Genomic DNA, 13,497 nt, shown 5'->3' with positions numbered 1-13,497 from the left:
CTTGTGGATCCAGTTGGCAGGAATGTCTGTCCCTTTAAGGGAGGGGTCTGCATTTTCAGTTTCACTTAGAGAGTTTTCTTAGGAAACAGCGACCTCTTGTGACTGAATTTCAAAATGGACAAACAGATTTTCCTTCTGTGTTCATGACAAATTTCTAATAATTATCCAGTCTTCATGCACAGATCCATGCAGTGCTTGCGTACATTCCTGACCATACATATAAAAATCAAATCAAATATGGAAGGTTAATTAAATAGCATATAGTCATTAAAAAAGAATAAGTAAATTTTATAATGTGACTGCATATATTTATTGCTTAGTGCTTTTATTAGTACGGACAGGAATAAGATGTGTAATTATCTGCAACTTTTATGATGTCATCCATTGTTCAAAGATGTGACTATGATGCCACTGAGGGAATACTGAATTGGCTTCAAACCTTTTGAGGAATTTTGAGCAACATGAGGAATAATAAAATATCAGAAGCTCAGAGGTACATAAAAGAAATAATTGATAGATGAAAAGCAGATTTCTAAAATATTTAATTTGGTGTCTAAATGAGTCTCCCATTGAGTACATTTTAAAATGACGAATAGAATAATCATAGAAATATATTCCTTTTTTGATTGCCATATGTTACTGACATAATAATTTCAACAGCAATGCACATAAAGCAACTTATTTGACAAGATTTAAGACAACTGATGAACTGTGTTGCCCTAAAAATTGAATTTGTTACCACTAACTACTATGGTTTCCCATTCGTCATCAGTTGTGTATAATATATTTCTGCACGAACAACTTATTATATTAATAATTAATAATTAGAGCTACGGTATTCACACTTCAAAAATGTTTGGGAAGAAGTCCCATGTTCTAAAATAGTTACCATATTTCTTGCAGCCAATATTGCTCTGAGAAAATTGTCTAGCAATCTTAATAATTTATTTTTCATAAACTGAGTCATATTTTTTTCTTTTTATGCTCTTTACATATTCTCCTGTTTTAATATGTGATATGTTTTGCTTTGTATACTTCAACTTATAATCATTTAAACTGTCACAATGTTCAAATTTTCTCTTTTCCCCTTTGTTTTCAGCTGTCTGAAATGGACTTTATTGTGTTATAATTTAAAATAATAATCTGAAAATCTAATTTAGAATCACAGGATTGGGAGGGACCTTGGAGGTCTTCTAATTCAATCCCCTGCCCAAGGCAAGAGTTTTCATATCATCTTCTTTATAGGTTCTATCTAAGCATAGTACACAAAATTGTCTGCTGTAATGTCTTGCCTGTCCACGACTTCTTCAGCTTCAACCACAATAACACACGGGAAAACAATCGATACAAACTCATGGTAAACTGCTTCAAACTCGATTGCAGAAAATATGACTTCAGCAACAGAGTGGTCAATGCCTGGAATGTTCTACCTAACTCCGTTGTTATTACCTCAAACCCTCACAGCTTCAGTCTCAAACTGTCTACCGTGGACCTCACCCCATTCTTAAGAGGTCCGTAAAGGATGTGTGCATAAGCGCACCAGTGTGCCTACTGTCCCTGTCGGACTGTCGCCATTTATCTGTATTTACTTCCTTTGTTCATGTTTATGTTCATACTTGTACATGTTTGACAAATGAATAAATAAATAAACCTTGGACAAAGGGATGTAAAATCTATTCCTCTATACCTCTGCTGGTATTGCTGATGGAGCACCCTCAGCTCCAGGAGGGACGCTGTTGATGTCAACTTCTAAAATGTTGCCATGACTATTATCAGGCTGGCATGGAGGGGGAAAATTCCATGCATGCCTTCAGCCCGAGTCAGATCTCATGTCTACAGCCTAGTTGGAGAATATGAGTTATGACGCAGGACAGAAGGTGGGGGATACAGGGGTAAAGTTCAAACGCAATTAAGCGAAAGCAGTTTTGGCTCCACAGGAGTTCACACCAGAATGTCTATCCTAATAAATGATTGGATTTCTTTTGAACTTTGTCTCGAGGCTCGTAAATTAATTAGGTTGTCTTCTGGGAACTTCACAGTTACACTGCTTAATAGTTCTCATTGTCAGGAAATTCCTTTTTATTTTCAAGTTGGCATCCTCCCTTGACACAGTATTTTGCATTTTGTTTTAATATCCATATTTTATCTAATGTGGCTTTGAGAAAGAGTAATTTCAGGACGGTGCGGTTCAAGACCAAGCACTGTGTGATGGGGTGAGTTCCCGCTACTTGCCTCAGTTCCTGCCTGCTTAGTAATTTGAAAGAATGCAAATGCAAGTAGATTAATAGGTACCACTTCATGGGAAGGTAACAGTGTTTCATGCACCTTTGTCATATAATAGTGCTAGTCACATGGCCACAGAAATTTCTTTTAAAAATGTTGGCTCCCTCACTTAAGAAACAGATGAGCACTGCCCCGTAGGGTCAGATATGACTGGATAGGGGAAACCTTTAACTTTATTTTTAATATGGTTTTAGTATCTGATTTTCCATTATACCGTCTTTTGATAATTTCTTTTCTTTTTTTTTCAAAAACTTTTAAATTTATTTTTAATTTACAAAACAAACATAAAGATCCTCCTTCTTTACATACTGTAGAAAGTGTATCAGTTGGTAACAAAAGGTTTTTGTGCATCTCTTCTACCGTCATCAAGTATAATGATGGTATATATTAACTCTAGTATCTTAACTCAAATGTTTATACATATTACCATCATCATACCTCCACTTTTATTTGACTATAATTGTTTAAACATCCTTCATCATATAATATAGCAAAATTTAGTACATAATTGCATACTGGCATTTCATTTACTTATTTATAAAATCCTCCCTTAACATTAAATCCTTATATCCAGGAGTTGACTTCCGGTCCCTGCAGGCAACGGACATTTCGTCTGCTGCTTGTCTTCTTGGTGGGCTCCGTTTGGAGCACAGGGGGCCTTGGAGGGGACCCCTGCCATAGGGCGGCTTGTTGGAACCCCCCAGACTCGGCATCAGCTGGTGGGGGGTTTTCCAGCTTCGCCCCAGGAGCCGGGGAGCAGAAGGGGAGGCACGCTTGCCCCTTCGCTGAATAGTCTCCGGAGGAAATAAGTTAATCAAAGGAAGCGTGGCTGAAATGTTGCTTGTGGAGGATCCTTCCTAATCTCTTCAACTATCGGTAACGGACAAGCAGCAAGATATTGTAAGTTTCTATTCAATCTATTTTAAACCGAAGATTGGACGGGGGAGTTTTTCTTTTCTAACCCCTCCTCGGATAAAGCGGCATTCAAACTCTCTCTCTCCATTTCGGAATGGAGAGAGAACAAAGGCTGACTTGCCACTCAAATTAACTATATGAGAAAGACTGAAATCACAGTTGCAAGAGTGCTTGCTGAGCTGTTTTTAAAAATTAAAACTTTTACTCTTCTCCCTGCGGAAAGGAGGAGTCAAGATGGCTCCTCTCCATTCTTGTTTCTGTACTTATAAATGAAGTCTGCCTTTTGAAACCACCCTGGGGAAAAAATGATAATTTCTGGTATCTTTTAATATCTCCCTTGAGGTTGCTCCGGATCTCTTCTGCTTCGTGGACTTTCTCGATTTGATTATTTGGTTTTTCCCTTCCTGGTGTACCTCTGTGTCTTGGAACAGTGAAGGAGAACTAACTTTTTACTTTCGGATTTGCCTGCTACCCTGGACCAGCCCGGCTGCGTGCTCCAGTGACGCCATTTTCTTTGTAAAAGATTCACCATCTCTGAACTTAGACAATGGGACCTAAGAAACCACCAACGGGCAAGTCACTTTCGGCTCCTGCATCGGCGACTTCCAGCCCAAGTACCCAGCAGCCGAAAATTACTTCATTGCTACAAAAAGAAGCAGCTGGAGAGAGTTCAAAAGAATTATCTGTCAATCAAATGTTTCAGGAAATTATGAGAGGACAAAACGAACTGATAAAAGAAGTGGCAGACCCCAAAAATGAACTCAGAGGGGTACAACATAACACAACAGAAAATAAACAGAGGATTGCGGTACTAGAGGAAGGGGCAGCTGGGATGGAGGAAAGGGTTAAGGAGGTCCGAAAGGGAAATTTAGAACTGGAAAACTTTATGGCCAAAATAGAATTGGAAAGAATGTCTTTTTTTCTCAGGTTCCAGAATCTACCAGAGACAGAAAATGAAGATCTTAAAGATATTATGAGCACAATTTTAGCAGAATATCTTAAGAGAAATTTAGAGCAGATGTGGTGGGATATGGACCTGGTCTATAGAATTAATTTAGCATATGCCAGAACTCATAATGTTCCAAGAGAGGTATACATTAAATTTCTCAGGAGGACCACGAGAGACGAGGTGCTAGGAGCCCAAAGGGAGGGACCTCTAAAATACCAAGATAAAGAAATTTCCATTCTTAAGCAAATTCCAAAAAAGATTAGAGAAAAAAGGAGGAAGTACTCTTCCTTATCAAAGAAACTATACAATAGAGGAATTTGGTTAAGATGGTTATTGCCAGAAGGAATGCTGATTTTCTGGGAGGGAAGCTGAATTAGAATTAAAACAGTGGATGAGGCAGAGGCCTTTATTAAAAAACATTTTTCCCTCCCAGAGGACGAAGATAGCGTAGGTGGGGAAAAAGGCAGCAATGTACAAGATATGGAGAAGGGAGGGCATGGCTTCACCTGGGGGCAGGGAGGAGGGAGCAATATCGAAAAGGCTCAGGTCACAAAAATAAATATATCTGAAATATTATTGTAATTGTTGATATACTAGAAAGTGACAAAGAAAGAGACCTTTATTGACCTTTATATATAATCCAAAAGGATTTCTAGCCTTCCCTTCACGGGTATCACTCAATATTCATATCCAATTATTGCTTATCATAACACTACACATTGTATACAGTATTATCATTATCAATTTTTTGTTTAACTATACCTATTATCACTAAATTTCAGTAGGTTTAGCTAGTAATTTTAAATTATACTCTTCCATCTATCAACCTGTAATAACAAAACAATCTTATGTCCTCTGCCATTTGTGGTATGAATCTTCTGAGCTTCTTCTTAATCAGCTTTGTATGGACTACTCCTAGCAACTCCTTGCTTGTAAGATCTTTCATATAATCCTAATGCCCTCTTTCTGTTTCTTTATTCCACTTATCTTTAATTGTCAGCAGTGTTATCCATATTTTTGCTGATAGTTTCATAGTCTTACTTACTTACATAGCCTTGGCTAGATTTTTTGTCATCAGCTTGAAGAAATTTCCCTTGCTTCTTTTGGGGATTTTGCAATTTCCCTGAGATCAGCAAGATGTATTCTTCCTGTTCACTGTCTCTTCGGGACAGTTTAGATCCGTTTGGACCCCCCAGTGGCAAAAGTGTCAACTGCGATCTCAGAGCATTGAGATTGCACATCGTGCCATCGCGACTTCGGCCCCTCCCCTCCCGTCTTTTGATAATTTCTATATGTACAAAGAATTATAGATTTTTAAAGAGATTACTCTTTTACAATGGCAAATACTCAAAATTAACAACTATTCGATCAGTGTATTCTGTATTTTTCCCTTCTTCAGAGAATACTAATACTATTTTCCTGCCAAATAGTGATCTAGGAGCCCAACCTTTCATATTTGCCTCAAGTCAGGTGAGTTGCTGTTGATCAACTTATTAAATTAAAGGTTTCAAACTAGCTAGTCACTTAGGTAGGCAGCCCATCAAGCTCACATTTAAGTAGTTTGTCAATTAACTAGTTCAGTGTTATCAGTAGCTATATCAGATGCCTCCAAATCAACAATGTAGCTAACTCCAATTATGACCTTTATCATTTTACCTTGCTGCACAGTAACTATCTTGGAACATAGCAGACTGGCAAGCTAAATAAAGTGAGCCCAATTTTATCTGTACAATTTTGATTTAGAACTCTTGGATAACCTCTGTACATTTTTTCTCTCTGCAACATACAACCAGAAAAGCAGACAAGCTCTTGGAAAGGTCAACATTCTTATTTCCTCCAAATTCTATACCTGATCTCCATCCATCCATCCATCCATCCATCCATCCATCCATCCATCCATCCAAGCATTCATTCATTCATTCATTCATTGTGACTCTTTAGTGCTGGTCATTGACTTAAAAAATTGGGCCCCTAAATATTTTTCTAATCAATGTACCGTATTTTTCAGAGTATAAGACGCACCTTTTTTCCTCAAAAAAGAGGCTGAAAATCTGGGTGCGTCTTATATACTGAATACAACATTTTTTGCCTCCCAAAGCCCTACCCCCTTCACCAAAATAGCCGTGAATACCCTTATGGGGGCTTTCAGAGAGCTCCTGGGGGCTGGGGAGGGCAGAAATGAGCAAAAAACAGGCCGTTTCCCCTGCACCCCCTCAGGAGCACTGTGCAAGCCCCCCCGGCTATTCATGCCTTTTTTTGGGAAAAAAAACGAGCCCATTTTCGCGAAAAACGGGCCATTTTGGGAGGTTTGCAGAGTGCAAAAACTTTTTTTTCCTTTCAGGAAGCTCTTTAGTTAAAGTAATTGATGAAAATTAGATTGATCAAGTGCTGTGCCAGCAGAAACAAAGTCTTAGGTGCTGCTAATTGTCAGCAATTTCCTTCTCCAGCACATGGATAAATACACCTAAAAACATCTACCTACCTACCTACTCTCTCTCTCCCTACCTCCCTACTGTATTTCTCTCTCTCTCTCTCCCTACCGACGTACCTACCTATTCTCTTTCCCTCCCTCCCTATCTACTGTATTTCTCTCTTTTTTCTCTATCTCTTCCTCTATCTATCTACCTACCTATCAACTCTCTCTAGCTCCCTATCCATCTACTGTATTTCTCTCTCTCTCCCCCTCTATCTATCTATGTACCTACCTACTGTCTCTCCCCCTACCTATCTACTGCATTTCTCTCACTCTCTATTTCTCTCTATCCCTCTGTCTACTACCTACCTACCAACCTACCTACGCTCTCTCTCCCTATCTACTGTATTTCTCTCTCTCTCTCTCTCTCTTTCTATTTATCTCTCTCTTTCCCTCTACCTACCTACCTACCTACACCCTCTCTCCCTCCCTCCCTCCCTACTGTATTTCTCTCTATCTATCTCTCCCTCTATCTACCCATGTACCTACTATTCTCTCTCCCTCCCTCCCTATCTACTGTATTTCTCTCTTTTTCTCTCTATCTCTTCCTCTATCTATTTACCTACCTAACTACTCTCTCTCTCCCCCTATCTACCTACTGGATTTCTCTCTCTTTCTCTCCCTCTCTATTCCTCAATCTACCTACCTACTTTTTTTAAAATTTGCCTCTTCAAAACCTTGGTGCATCTTATATTATATGGTATATCTTCCTACCTTACAGAAAGATTTCTAACAGCCGTTGTACCTATGATTATAGAAAACCATTATAGAAAACCATGACTCATACGGCTGGAAGGGACCGGAGGTCTTCAAGGCAAGAAAACCATGACTCATACGGCTGGAAGGGACCTGAGGTCTTCAAGGCAGGAGATGTTATTGCATCCTGGACAAATGGTCATCTGATTTTTTTCTTGCATATCTCCAATGATAGAGCACCCACAAATCTGGGGGACAAACTATTCCCTTGATTAATTGTTGTCACTCAGGAAATTGCTCCTTAGTTCCAGGTTGACTTTCCCTCCGATGACCTTCCATCCAGTGCTTCTCATCCTATACTCAGGTGCTTTGTAGAATAAGTCAACCTCCTCATCTTGCTGACTGCCCCACAAATACAGTAACTATCCAAATGGAAAGTCGAGTGCACAAACTCCGAAATAATAGCATCCAATAATTCTCATTTTAGAAGGGAATTCAGTGATTAGTCTGTTCTTCAACATTTGAACATCCCATTTTCTTTTTATATTATTAGACCACTCATTTTATTCTACGCAGAGCGGCAACTACCTTGATTGTATATTAATATGAGAAAGACTTATTGCCTATTATGGAGATTTTATTATTGATTCCCATATAGACAGTGACTATCTTCCATCTTCCATCATTTAATCTTCTCCTGAAGGCAGATAATCAGCCTCACCAAGACATGGCTGAACTTTTATCTGAGAGGTACCTCTGACTTATCGTCTGGCTAAGGAATATTCAAGTCTTCCAAGAGGCCCTCCTTTATGTCAGTGTTTCCCAACCTGAGTAACTTTGACATCTGCCGTCTTCAACTTATAGAATTCTCTACCCATAGCTGTGGCTAGAGAATTCTAGAGTTGAAACCTATGCATCTTAAAGTAATCCAGATATTTCAAATACTCTTTTATCCTGCCTTCATCAACCAGAAAGTATCTTTTTGTTCAGTTTTCAAGAGTGAGTGTCAAGAGTGAATATTGCTTTATCTGCTGACTACTGTCTTTCAACAGAAGAGAATATGCTGTATGTATAGTAACGTATCAAAATGTTTTTCCTTTGCAGAGCTGGGGTGGGCATGGCCTTCACATGATGCCGGTTTGACACCCATCCTAGGTCGTTCCTTGATTAAGATATTGTTTTCTGTTTCATTCTCTGGTGTTAATCCTGCTTATTGTATCTGGGTGTGTTGGCTGTTGGAGAGAATGTGTTTTAGGCTTTTTCCTTCTGTACTTTTTGTTGTCTCTTGTGATGGTGTGTAATTGTGGTTTATCTCTTTGACTGATTTGTCTGAGTGCTAAGCTTCCACAAATTCTGTAGCATTTTTGGATTTCACTTGGTTTAAGTTCATAGTTTCCCAGTTGAAGCTATGGTTGGGTCTGTCCATATGTTGTGAAATTAAGAACTTTTCATCCTCTATTCTGACTACTAGTTGGTGTTTATGGATGTGCTCTGCTAACCTTCTGTCTATCTGTCCTACATAATTTACTGTCTTCTGAGGCTGAAAATGCTGTTACGTGATAATACCTTCATGCAAATCAGATGCAGAAGCACTAAGCAATATCCTGCCCATTTTATCTTTAAAGAAGCTAATCAGCAATATATTTTTGCTTCTCTACTGTGTTACCAGAGATATAGTCCTGCCTCTTTCTAAATCTAACTTCCATCTTCTATCCTCATCCACCAGCCTATTTTTGTTCTATTCTATGCAGAGGTTGTTGCTATTTTTTCTCCATTCAAAGTCGGCCTTCACAGATGTCTAGAAGCCTTAATTCGACTTGTTTAAGAAAAAATAGAAATTGGTTTTGTAAAACAGAAGTCCCAACTTTCACCAAAAAGCATTTAATTTTTTTTCCATAATTGAAATATCAACAATAGATCTATTGAGCAAATGCTGGGTTTTACTTCCAAACATTGGCCTTCTGTAGTCATCAAATAAATGAACTTCTGACAAAAGGCACAACAAATTAATTAGATTTGCAAACCATAAAGGTAATACTTCCATATCTGCCTCAATTAACTGTTGAAGGCCAAGATCTTAAGCCTCCTGCTGTATGGTACTCAATTCATTTTGTATAAGGATTTGTCTATTTAAGAAATGATTCAATCCACCTTTTTTCAGAACTTTTTAAATTTTATTTTCCTCAATCATCAGGAGATAGTCTTGGAACTGTATCTCGCAAGATTTCACACATTTTCTATTGGAAGCCTAAGGGTTCTCTAATTGTTACATCTGCATATTTTGAGTATTTGGATTAAGGAGCAACTGGAGACATCTGGGTTATGGGCTAAATTGGGAGGCTAAAAACTTTTTAGTCAAAGGCAGTGGCAGAACATATCTATATGCTGAAGAAGTTATTTAATTTTTTAAAAAGGTTAGCCTGATAAAAATTGTCCTGAAAAACTCTGCATGGATTTCTAGAATATATTGGTTGACCGTTTCATGAGCTACAGGTTAGTATTTCAGTTTCCAGCCTTGGCAGCTTAAAAGAGTAGGGGCTTCATTTCCAATTTCTGTTGCTGAGAATAATGGGAGTTGAATTCCACATATTTGAATGTTGCCAAGTCTGAGAAACATTTCTTGAATCCGTATAGAATTAATATAAGAACATTAGAAGAATAAAAATTATTTATATTCATATCATGCAGACTATTAAATAAAATATGATTTTGAAGCATCTCTTTGAATACCATTATTGTTCCAAACGTATTTCCTTACAAAAAATACTATAGATTTGCAACTCAATATCCTGATTTAGCAAATGTGTTAAAAGCTCACATTTTTAGGTATTACCGACTGTTATTGTAAATGTAAAATGAGAGATAGATAGATAGATAGATAAATAGATAGATAGATGATAGATAGATGATAGATAGATAGATAGATAGATAGATAGATAGATAGATAGATAGATAGATAGATAGCATTAGGAAAGTATTCAGACCCCGTTCAGTTTTGTTATGCTGTAACCTAATTCTACAGTTGTTGAAATTCCTTTTTTTTTCTTATTAATCTACACCAGCGGTGTCAAATTGACTGCCCTTAGCCCAGATGCATCAAACACAGGTCACACCCACCCTGGCTCCGCAAAGGCAAAAAACATTGTGATACCTCAGCTGCCGTTACCAGATGTGATTGAGTTTGACATCCGTGATCTACACTTAGTACCCCATAATGACAAAGTGAAAACAGAATTTTAGAAATGCTTGTACATTTATTAAATAGAAAAACTGAAATATTACATTGGCATAACTATTCAGATGCTTCGCAACATGTGAAGTTTAGCTCTGGTGCCTCCTTTTTCCCTTGATCATTGATGATATGATATGCACCTTGATTGGAGTCGACCTGTGGTAAATTGATTGGACATAATTTGAAAAGGCACACACCTCTCTATAAAAGGCCTCACAGCTGTCAACACATATTGTAGCAGAGCAAAAGCCATAAGGACAAAGGAATTTCCTGCAGAGCTCAGAGACAGAATTATTGCAAGGCAGAGATCTGGTGAAAGCTACAATAAAATTTCTACTGCACTGAAGGATGCTAAGAGCATAGTGACCTCCATAACTCTCAAATGGAAGAAGTTTGGCACAACCAGGACTCTTCCAAGAGCTGATCGTCTGGTCAAATTGAGTAATCTGGCAGAAGGGTCTTAGTAAGATAGGTGACAGAAAACTCAATAGTCACTTTGACTGAGTTCCAGAGATCCTGTGTGGAGATGGAACAGATTTCCAGAAGAACAACCATTACTGCAGCCCTCCACCAATCTGGGCTGTAGGGCAGAGTGGTTAGAAAGAAGCCTCTCCTCAGTGCAAAACACATGAAAACCCACTTGGAGTTTGCAAAAAAAGTACCCGAAGGATTTTCAAATTGTGAGGAACAAGATTCTCTGATTCAATGAAACCAAGATTGAATTGTTTGGCCCCAATTCTAAACATTATGTCTGGAGAAATCCAGGAACCGCTCATTACCTGCCTAATACCATCCCAACAGTGGAGCATGGTGGTGGCAGCATCATGCTGTGGGGGTGTTTTTCAGCAGCAGGAACTGGGAAACTGGTCAGGATTGAGGGAAAGCTGAATGGAACAAAGTGCAGGAATGTCCTCAATGAAAATGTGGTGCACAGTACTCAGGACCTCAGACGGGGCCAAAGGTCCACTTTTTTTTTTAAAGAACTTTTTTATTTTAATTAAACAAAAACACAAAAAAGAATCATCCTTCAATACATCTTGTAGAAAGCGTGTCGATTGGTTACAAATAACTTTCGTGCATTTCTTCCATAATCATTATTTGTAGTTCATAATAGATTATAGACTTAAAATCAAAAATCTTTATATATTTTACCAGCAATATATCACAATTTTCATTTGACTAGAATTATTTGAACGTGCTTCTGCCTGAACTTATTCATACTTAAAAACACAACCACATAATGGCACTTGTTAGCTATTTCAAAAATCCTCCAATAACATTACACTTTTATGACATATTCTGAGTAAAAAAAACAATTAATAAAGTTTCTAAGCTTTCCCCCTCCCTCCGCTGTTTAGAATATTATATTCAAGTTGCTTTTACCAATACCAAAGCATGTATATATTATTAAACAATATCCATTAACATTTCCTTGTTGTTATTATAATTAGCTAAAAGTCCTTTACTATTTATATCCCAACTCCTCTCGTCACAACCAAAAAATAAAAAAAAAATAAAAACATTACACCTTTATGACAAAACCTAAATAGAAGTTTGTTGATAAAATTTATAGGTCTTTTTCCCAGGTCACAATTGGCAATCTATCTCCAGATTTCTTTTACTAGTTTAACAGTACATAATATATATCATTAGGTTCTATCCATTATCATTCCATTATTGTTAATTATAGTTATTTAATTGTTAACAATTAAACATTTAATAACAATCTAAAACAATATAAAAATTACTAAATTCCTACTTATTGCTCAACCAAGATTAATTAATTTTTTATTAAGAACTTTCATTGTCAACCTGTATCTTTCCAATAAGAAAACAGTCTTATCTCTCTTGCCAATTGTGGTGTCAGTCTTCCTTTTATCTCTTTTATAAGGTTTTTATAGATTTCTCTCCACACTTTGTTGCTTAGAAGATCACTCAGGTAATCTCGTTGCCCTCCAATTATTTTTAAAATTAGCTTGTGTTTGGTTATGAATCGTGCTTCTGAAAGAGTTTCTTTTCTTAAATCCATTATCATTACCCTTTTTTCCTCTTCTGTATCTTGAAATCTGGGGTAGAGCTCCAATTCGTCGAAATCCCTCTTCCATGTTCCCTTCATTCCACTTTCACCCACATTTGCTCCATTAATAAAATCATCAGTTGTCTTGTTCTTATCTTCTATATCTTCATTCTCCCCTTTAATTTTTGGGGCTCCAGCCCCTTAATCTTTTGATGTGAGAAATACTTGTTTTTCCAACTTCTTCTCAATTCTCCCGTATCCTTCCAATAAATTTAGAATTCCAGCCAAAATATTTTGAAATTTTAAGGTTTCTTCCTCTGAACGTTGATCCATGTTTCAAAAGAAAAAAGAAAAGAAAAGAAAAACTAATAGCCACTGCCACTCTAGTCTTCCAAGCCTCTTTTATTTTTAAATTTTAGGTTGATTTAAGCACAAATAAACATAAACAATTTACAAACCCTTCTGCTACAAAGTCAGTGAAAACAAAGAGAAAAAAAAGAGAGATTCATTGTTTCAAAAACTTCAGCTTCCGACTTCCGAGTGGCTAGTTGCTACTTTCCACTTTCACTATCTCAGGCTTAGATGAAATAAAGTTCTTTAATAAAATTTAATAACAAGTAATAGGAAGGATTGTTAAAGACAAAAAGGAAGGTTTTAGTCCAGAAATCTAAAAATAAAGTAACAAAGAGCAGAGGGGAAAAAAAGATTGATCCGTTCACTTTAAGAGAAGAAACCAACAATGTTATGAGCATTTCAATCCACAAAATATGGTTACAAGGAAAAAAAACTTTCCAATGCAATCCAGTATTAATTAATTTTGCAGCTTAATTCTTGTTTGAGGATCTGATTTGGCTTTTTTTAAAAAAGATTTCTTTGGGCAGTTTTTCCAAAATAGAAAAAAGGTCTCACCAGATGGACTCACATTCTCTTTT

The sequence above is a fragment of the Natrix helvetica genome (assembly GCF_964273705.1).
Source record: "Natrix helvetica genome assembly, chromosome: 4".
Lineage (NCBI taxonomy): Eukaryota > Metazoa > Chordata > Lepidosauria > Squamata > Natricidae > Natrix > Natrix helvetica.
This window is presented reverse-complemented; position numbering follows the sequence as displayed.